Genomic DNA, 9306 nt, shown 5'->3' on the forward strand with positions numbered 1-9306 from the left:
CATCCCTTACACTGTACACACCGAGAGGTGACAAAGCTTTCACCTTAACAGGAAGCAGGTGTTTTTTGTTCGTTTGTTTTGTTTGTGTCTTTTGTTTTGTTTGAGATGGAGTCTTGCTCTGTCGCCCAGGCTGGAGTGCAATGGCGCAATCTCTGCTCACTGCAAGCTCCGCCTCTCAAGTTCCAGCAATTCTGCCTCAGCTTCCTGAGTAGCTGGGACTACAAGTGCTCGCCACCACGCCCAGCTGAAGCAGGTGTTTTTATGCCTTCTTTACAGATGGCAGAGCACCCCACTGCCAAGTGAAGTTGAGATTGGTTAAGAGACTTCTCTAGGGTCACACAGCTGAGAGGTGAAGGCAGGACTGGAATCCCACCTACTGACTCCTGTCCTGTGCTCCTGCCACAAGAGCGGCCTGCACCACATGCTCATTCCTGCATGTGCCTGCACGGAAGCTGAGTGTCCTCAAAACCATCCCTCGGGGAAAAGGGCAACCCCTCCAGGGAGCACCCACAGCCTCTCGAGCTGCCAGGCTCTCTCTCAATTTTCATGTCAGTTGCACCTGTGAGTTTGTCCTCACTCCAATCCAGGGAGCTCGGGCAATCACTGGGCACAACCGCCATGGGAAGCAGGGGCAGTGTAAGATCCTCCGCTCTCTCCAGGCTCCAGGGGAAGGGGACTTCTCCCAAGAGGTACAGGGGCAGGCAGTTAGAGGCAAAGGCATGTGGACGCCAGGTGGGTGAGCAGAGGGGTCAAGGGGCTTGAAGGTGGTCTGAGCGGAGCGCCTGCAATGCCTGCACGGGCTGTGTCTCCTCATCTGTGAAACGGGAATGATGATGAAACCATGTCCTGTAGTAGCGCCGGTGGTCCCATGCGAGCCTTCCATTCAGATGTAAGTTAAAACAAATTAAAACCACAAACTGATCTTCCTCTGCTCTCACACCACAACAAGCAACACAGAAAACTTCCGTGAGCAAATGTGTGGGGGTTTCTTCCCACCAGCAAGCAAGCAATCAATTCTGCAGTGATGCCAGCTGGGTGTCCCCTAATTCCATTCTGCAGCGATAGCGTCAGATCCCACAGGTGGAGGGTTCTGTCCCTGAAGCTGCCTCCATCATTTCAGCACGAAGTGCAAGCCCCTTCACTTCTGACCTGTAAATAGGGGTTCTCAAAACCTTCTCCTCAAGCTTAATTTATTTCCTAGACAGGCTCACAGAACTCGGGGAAATGCATGTTTACCAGTTGATGACAAAGGATAATTTAAAGAATACAAATGAACAGCTGGACGAAGAGACACGCAGGGCAAGGGCTGGAAGCATCCTGAGTGCAGGGCCTTCTCGCTCCAAGGAGTTGGGAGGCGCCACTCCTCCAGCTTAAGGATGCTTCTTGTTCACCTTTCTGCAAGTCTCTGCATGGTCAGCTATCCAGAAGCTCCCCGAGCCCTGTCCTTTTGGGTTTTTAGAGAAGCTTCATTACATATGCATGATTGATGAAATCATTGGCCACCGGTGAGCCACTTAACCCTCAGCCCCTCTCCCGTGCCTGGGAGTGAGCTGAAAGTCCCACCTCTCTCATCCTGCCTTGGTATGTTTCTTGTGACCAACCCCATCCTGACGCTACCTAGCGGCTGCCAGCCACCAGTCAACTCATTAGCAGATGAAAAGATAACGCTTTGGAGTTCCTAAGGATGTCAGGAGTTGTATTCCAGGAAATGGAGTTGAAGTATACATTTCACAATATCATAAAAATATTCTTTCCTTCTTTCATCCTCAGAGAATCATCACTAACAGAATGTGCTGGAGTTCCAGGGCCTGATACCTTACTGACCCCTTGGGTGCTGGGCACCTGAGCCCCTTGGTCTCCAAAAGCCTCACTGTGATTTGGAGAGGGCCACAGGCCTGTGCTCTGGCCAGCGTGTGGGCACTTATAGTAGAGATGCCCAGCTAAGGTAGCCACATGCCTTCGCCTCTCTCCCTTACAGGCCCTTCTCCTGAGTTAGTCCTAGGTGGTCCTGGGTGGTTTCTTGAGATCTCAGGAGAAAGTTCCTCTAAAAACCCAAGGTGGGGGCTCTGTCACTGTCCTGTTGTGTCCCTTGATCTAAAACCCGTTTGCAGCACTCAGTCCCAATATCCCACTCAGGGAGGCCATTCTACTCCCGGGAAAACAGCTTTCCAGTTCAGCTCTGGTTAGTGGGAACAGGGGTGTGGAGTCAACAGAAGCAAGCCTGGGGCACATCAGGCTAAATGCCCTGTTTCTAGTAGTGTAATTAGACTAATCGTAGTAATTGTACTAACTGACATTTTTGAAATTGTACTCTATGTGCTATGATTAACACCTCCATTTCATACATAAGGAAACTAAGGCTCAGGAAGGTAAAGTAACTCCCTGAAGTTTACCAGGAAGGTGCCCAGGAATGGTGCTGGCTTTTCCTGTCCTTCTTGGAAGTGGGAGAGGTGGAGGGATTTGCCCTCACCCAGAGCAATGAGAGAATGAAACAGCGTCTACCAGCCCTCCACACTGCAGGAGGAAACTCGGCAGTCACACGGGGCATTGTTAGAAGGGGGCACAGTAGCTATTCATTTATTTCAATGGGGATTATTTTTTTCTTGGCATCTTTTGTGCATCAGCGGCTTCAGAAGTGAGGATATCCCAGCCCCTGGGTGTGACTTAGCAGAGCCCTGGGGGAAAGCTGGGGCACTGTAGAGCATCCCAGGGGGCCAAGCCAGGCCAGTGCAGCCTGAGGGCACCACAGCCCCAGCTTGTGACCAGTGTGGATGCTCCCGGGGAAGCACCATCCCTGCTCCAGCCTTGCATGAACAGGAGCTGATGCCACCCTGCCCGGCATCCCTCCCCGCTTCTTTGAATGACAGTCTTCAGGCTTTGGGGACCTCCCCCTGCCCTTTTCTCAGACGATGAGATTTGGATGGGGCTCCATTCCTGGCCAGCACACATCTGTCAGTCTTCATCTTCCTGGGCACGGGGTGGGTGTGTGGCCAGCTTAGGCTGGGGCAGTCAGAGCGAACTTCAGACATGCCTGGACCCTGGAGAGGAGGCTCTCTCTGTACACTTGGCTTTGGAGCTGTAAGGATGGGGAGCTTCTGCCAACATCTCTGCCCCCCAGAGGGGAAGAGCCAGCCTCTGAATGGAGCCATCCTAGGAGAGCAGGGACAGGAGGGAGAAGATCAGTCTCTTTCCCCACGAAAGTCTGCAGTAGGGTCTCAAACACAAACCTTTACATCTCCATTCTCTGTGAATCCCATCAATGGCACAATGCCCTCCAGAGAAGGTTCCAGTGCTCAGCATGGTAGGTGAGGCCAACTGCGTCTGGCCCCCGCCCACCTCTCCAGTCCCTTCTCTCACATGACCCCTTCTCCAGGCTTTGCTTAATCCAGTGTGAACTTCTCACCCTGTCCTTAGGGATCAATACTCTCCTTGCCTCTGGGTATTTGCTCCTAAGTTCTCGCTGCCCAGTAACACGTTGTCCCCTCTTTCCGTGGCCGGCTCCGTGTGATCGCAGGTCTCAGTTTGGTGGTCACTTTTCCCCGATTCATCAGCTCTCCATGGGTTGCCCCTTCTGTGTTCTCACAGCACCGGTGCTTCCTCTAATAATAGCCCCATCAAATCAAACGGTTGACTTTCTCTGTTTACTTTCTTAGTTTGTTTTCTGTTGCTTATAACAGAACACTTGAACCGGTAATTTGTAAAGAAAAGGAATTTATTTCTTACAGTTATGAAGTCTGAGAAGTCAATGGGTCACATCTGATGAGGGCCTTGTTGCTGGTGGGGACACTTTGCAGAGTCCCTAGGTAGGGCAGAGCATCGCAGGGCGAGGAGGCTGTGCACGCTCACTCAGGCCTCTCTTCCTCTTCTTGTAAAGCCACCAGTCCCCCTCGCGTGATAACTCATTAACCCATTAATCTATTAATCCATGAATGGATCAGTCCATTCATGATGGCAGAGCTTTCATGATCGAATTGGAACCGCCTTTGCAAAAATTACGAGGTGAAAAAATTATGACAGTGAAAGAGATCTGATCTAACCAACCCCCATCTTGCCTTTAACTCCAAACCGCCCTTGGTCATTCCTGGGCATAATAGCCCTTCCCCCAGACTAAACCACCTTTGTGAAGCTAATGAAACCACCAGGTTAGGAGGATGAGAGGAGCCTGAATTCTGCTAAGGTGTAGATGGGAAGGATTACCAGCCATTATTCCAGAAGCCACGAGGCTTGCAACTCTCCCAATTACTCCTGCAAATAATATCACCATTGTAGAACCTAAGATTAGCCTTTTGAGATGTCTTTTCAGGCTTTTGCATTCCTGATGACCGATGGCTCCACCCCAACCAGCCAACCCACCCAGCGGTCCTATGGCCCCACCTGGAACCAGACTCAGTGCCTATGAGAAGCGTTTTCCACATCCCTATGATTGCACCCCCAGCTAATCAGCAGTGCCCATTTCGTTGCCTGACAAACTGTCTTTGAAAAACCCTCGCCTCTGAATTTTCAGGGAGGTTGATTTGAGTAACAATAAAACTCGGTTGAAGGGGGCAAATATTCAAACCATAGTACTAGCTTTAATGAACTTTGTATTTTGAGATAATTATAGATCCACACGCACTTGTAAGAAAGAATGTAGAGAGATCTCAAGGACCCTTCCCTCATTTCCCTAGTGGTCACATCCTACACAACTACAAGACAATACCACAACCAGAATATTGACATTGATACAAGCCAGGAACCTTGTGTGGATTCCAGCAAACTGACCTGTGTTTACTTGAGTGTGTATATTTAGTTCTGTGGGATGTTATCACCTCTGTCGATTAGTGTGATCCCACCACAGTCAGGGTACAGATGGTTCTCTGAAAGGACCCCTTGTGCTGCCCTTTTAAAGCCACAGCCACCGCCTCCTCTTCCCACCTCATCTCAATCGTTGGCAACCACTGATGTGTTCTCCACCTCTATTATGTTGTTATTTAAAAATATTATATGAATGGAATAATTTAGTACATAACATCTTGAGATTGCTTTTTTCCACTCTGCACAATTCTCTGAATATCCATCCAAGTTGTTGCATCTAATACTTTCCCTTTTAATGGCTGCATAGTATTCCATGACATGGACATACCTCAGTTTGTTCAACCATTTAGCCATCGAAGGGCATCTATATTGTTTCCAGTTGGAGACTATTACGAATAAAGTTGCTATAAACATTTATGTACAGGCTTTGGGGAGAAGATAAATTTTCATGTCTCTAGGGTAAATGCCCAAGAATGCAACAGTTCACATTTGGAAGAGCATATACCATTAGTTATGACTTGCTTGCAAAAGCAGACTCCCGGAGTGGGGCCCAATACCCTAGGAGGCAGTGAGACCGATCCTGCCTCTCCCTAGGGGCCAAAGTCCCAGCCTGCAAACACGGACTTTCCTCTCTTTCCCACTTAAAAAAAATATGCTTATGGTTTATTTATATAATTCACATGCAACCTTGGCTCTTTCAAGAAATATTCATTCACTCATTCCACAAATATTTATCTGGTGCCCACTCTGTGTAAGGCACAACCCGAGACACCAAGGAGACAGAGGCAAACAAAACCCAATTCCTCTTGCCAGGTATTTACATTATAGTGTCAGGAGATGAGCAGCAAATGAATGAACAAGCTGACGCTGATGCAGACATGGTTTTCTCAAAGTGCTGTAGAGAAGTGTATTCTTTTGAAGGCAAAGGACAGTTCAGCCAGTGAACTTGTGTGGAGGGAGTGAGATAGCTCGATCAAACCTAAAGAGACTTGTGGACCTTGGAGAGGCTTAGGCTTTTATTTTTGGTGAGAAAAAAACAATGGGAAGATCTTGAGCAAATCAGCGACAAGGTGAGGCTTATACTTTCACAGACCTTTGGCTGCTGTGGGCTACAGCCTGGTGAGCAGGGTGGGCAGAGGGGCAGCTCAGCACAGTGACAGTCACCCCAGGGAAGTTTGATGACCTGAACCAATTTAACAGAGGTGGAGGGGGTGAGAGGTGGTTGATGGAACTGATCGGATTTGTGGATGGATCAGACGTGGGGGAGGAAGAAAGAGAAAGTGTGAGAGGTCAAGGAGGACCCCAAGGCAAGAGAAACAGGAAGAATGGGATTTGCATTGGTGGGGCATGGGAGGTTTGGTGGGGCTGGAGCACGGGAGGTTCGGGGGAGCTGGGGCATGGGAGGTTTGGTGGGGCTGGAGCACGGGAGGTTCAGGGGAGCTGGGGCATGGGAGGTTTGGTGGGGCTGGAGCACGGGAGGTTCGGGGGAGCTGGGGCATGGGAGGTTTGGTGGGGGCATCAGGAGTGTCAGTCTAGGCTGTGGATTGAGCCAACACTCAGGCATCCACAAGAGTCAAGAAAGAGGGTTTTTCTTGAAAAGCAGAGAGAACTTTCCATCATCTTCGTTGCTAATTCAGATGAGCTGGCACCATGGGTGGGGTGGGGGTCGAGTCTGTGGGTCCAGAGGCAGAGGGAAAATAACTGGTGCCCGAGGGGAGGTAGGACCCAGGTGGAAACAGGGTCTGGGCTTTTGGAAACAGAGGGACACAGAAATTCTCTCACATGGCTCTGTTTTCCCAGTGATATGGGAAACAAGGCCCACAGTGGGAAGCAGAGAGGCAGCTTGGAGAAGACGGCAGGAAATAGCGGTCTAAGAGCGTGGGAGAGGAAACCAGCCAGGGTGGAGCTGATCTGCCAGGCGGCTCTGAAGGCCTGAGTGACACTGGTGATTAAGTGGTGATTTTTTAAATAATTTAAAAACTTAAGAATAAAGTACTTACTCGGAACATTGACCTTGGAGTCTCAGAGATCTGGGTGCAAATTCTGTCATTGGTGAGTCTCAGGTAAGTTGCATCGCCTCTCTGAGCCTCAGTTTCTTTATCTGTAAAATGGGCATGGTGAATCTACCCCGTGGGGTTGTGTCAGGGGTCAAATGAGGTAATGCGTGTGCAGCGTCCTGCACAGAAGCTGGCAGGGGACATGAGCTCATCGAGGGAATGTATTCTCACCGCCTTCTCAGAGCCCTCTCTGAGCACCCAGGCAGTTGTCCCTTCCCCCTACATCTCACTATCCCTTTTGTAAAACTGACCCCACTGCTTTGTGTTCCTGCATCTTTCTCTCCAAATGGACAGTGAGTTCCTGCAAGGGGAAACTAGTCTTGTTCATTTTGGGTCCCTGTGACTGGCGTCCCTTCAGACCCCTGGAGGTTGCAGAGAGAATGCAGGGTAAGAGGAGCAATGCCCACCCGTGGTCCAGAGAGGGAGGCCGGACCGCTGGAGACCAGCAAGTTCGGGCCTGCAGCTCTGGGCTGATATAAGTTACGGGCAGCCCCTGAGTCCACTGTCTACCGAGGTTGAGTCTTTCATAAATAAAATCAAATACACATTGCAGGGGTTCGGGGAAGGAAACAAGGAAATTGTAAAATCAATAGGCACTGACACCTGAATTTACTGTGGCATCTGAGATACTGAAAACGAAGAGTCTGGGTCTGAAATCATTAGCATTTCAAAAGTGCTTAAGCACCATCCTGGTGGGGAAAGAGGAGCTTCACTCCAGATTAGATCATCGAGCAATTGCTGAAATTTCAGCCTTTCGGTGCATAGACAATAACTCCTTCCTGACATCCTTATGGATGGAATGGTCTCTGTCTCGGGGCCATTTCCAAAAGCCATGAATAGAGCGGAGAAACAATTTCCCACTGTGGCTTCTGGCACGAAAAAGCTGACTTAGAGTTGCATTTGCATTCATGTCAGGTGAGGATGTAATTATTGATTGAAAGTAAGATTTTTGTCCTGAAAGGAAGATGCAGGAGTGTGGGAGGGAGTCAGGTGTGTTGTTGTGCAGATCCCAAATCCTAGGCAGTTTCTGAGAGAAACCAAAGCTTGGTGTTTATGCCTTTGGCCGTGGAGCCCATTAACTGTTTTGCTCTCTGAGCTAATTCACTGGGAGTGATTGAGACGCCTGAGGTTTCTAAACCTGCCTTTCCAGATTTATCTATACACAGTCATCAAATCATATTCCATGTTCAACTAAAGCCTTGTCATTCATTGATTTTGTGCATCAGCTATACTGAGCCACAAGAGATACCATGGCGAACAAAGGCAGGGACTCCCCTGTACTCTCCCTCCACTTTCCCTGTCCACATCTTGGCTTCAGTTACTCTCTGTCTGGATGCTCTCATCCCTACCCAAATCTCCACTGTTTTAAAGGCCCATCGAAATGACATGTCTCCACAAAGCTCACTTAGGTCCCCTATGTCAATCAGGAGTCTCTCCATCGCAAGAGACAGAAAATCAACTCACCATGATTTTAAAAAAAATAAAGAACAGGACAATTTATTGGCACACATAATTGAAGAATCCAGAGGGAGACCTTCAGGCATGGTTTGATCTAGGAGCTTGGTGGATGCTATTAGGGTATGCTCTTTCTCTCTCTCTGCTCTGATTCTCTGTGAGTTGGCCCAGCCCACTGTACAGGGGCACATGGGAACAGACATTGTGCGTCCCATATCCTTGGGCTCTAAACACTAGAGAGAACTTCTATCTCTCAGTGTCCAAGTATGGAAGTCTCAGGAAAGGACATGAATTGGGTCTGGCCTGGGGTTTGGAGTTGGAGGTTCTAATTGGTAGCACTTTGCACACACATTCGCCCGGCCCCCAACCACCTTCACAAAATGGGGAAGGGTAGTTTCCTGAAGAAAGAGCCAGGATACTGGCAAACAGGAGTGAGGGGGTGGGGACAATACTGGGTACCCCTTCCCCATGCTCAATCCCTCCATTAACCAGAGCCCACCACCCTAGGAGGGGCCTCTCTTATGGGCTGCTCTGGGAGCTTGCCTTGACTCCCTGCTGGTCCAAGAGCTCCCTGAAGGCCGCAGTAGTTGTGTGTCCATCTGCACATCCTCAAAGCCCAGGGCAGGGCTGGTGCCCAGAGAGCTCTCAACAGCATTTGGTGGGCTGGGTTAGGGGAGATTTCTGCCAGTGGCAATGAGAGTGAGAACCATGCCCTCCCTTTCCTGGGATTTTGGGGCTAAAGATACAGACAAGAGAATGAGAATGAGAGGTGGCGTTCAAGCGTGTCAGCAAAGTAGGCAGTTCTGGGTGCTGTGGTTTGGGGCTCCTAGGAGCTCCCTGACTGCTCCCTAAATATCTTCCCTTTTTCATCACAGATTTGTATCTTGGCATCTTGTATCTTTGGGAGCCCTCAATAGAAATGCACGGATTCATGAACAGAGTTTCTGTTTCTGTCCTCTGGTGAAGAGTGTGGTAGCTGTTCCCTGCCCTGAGAAACTGT

Source organism: Gorilla gorilla, chromosome 21 (genome assembly GCF_029281585.2).
Source record: "Gorilla gorilla gorilla isolate KB3781 chromosome 21, NHGRI_mGorGor1-v2.1_pri, whole genome shotgun sequence".
Lineage (NCBI taxonomy): Eukaryota > Metazoa > Chordata > Mammalia > Primates > Hominidae > Gorilla > Gorilla gorilla.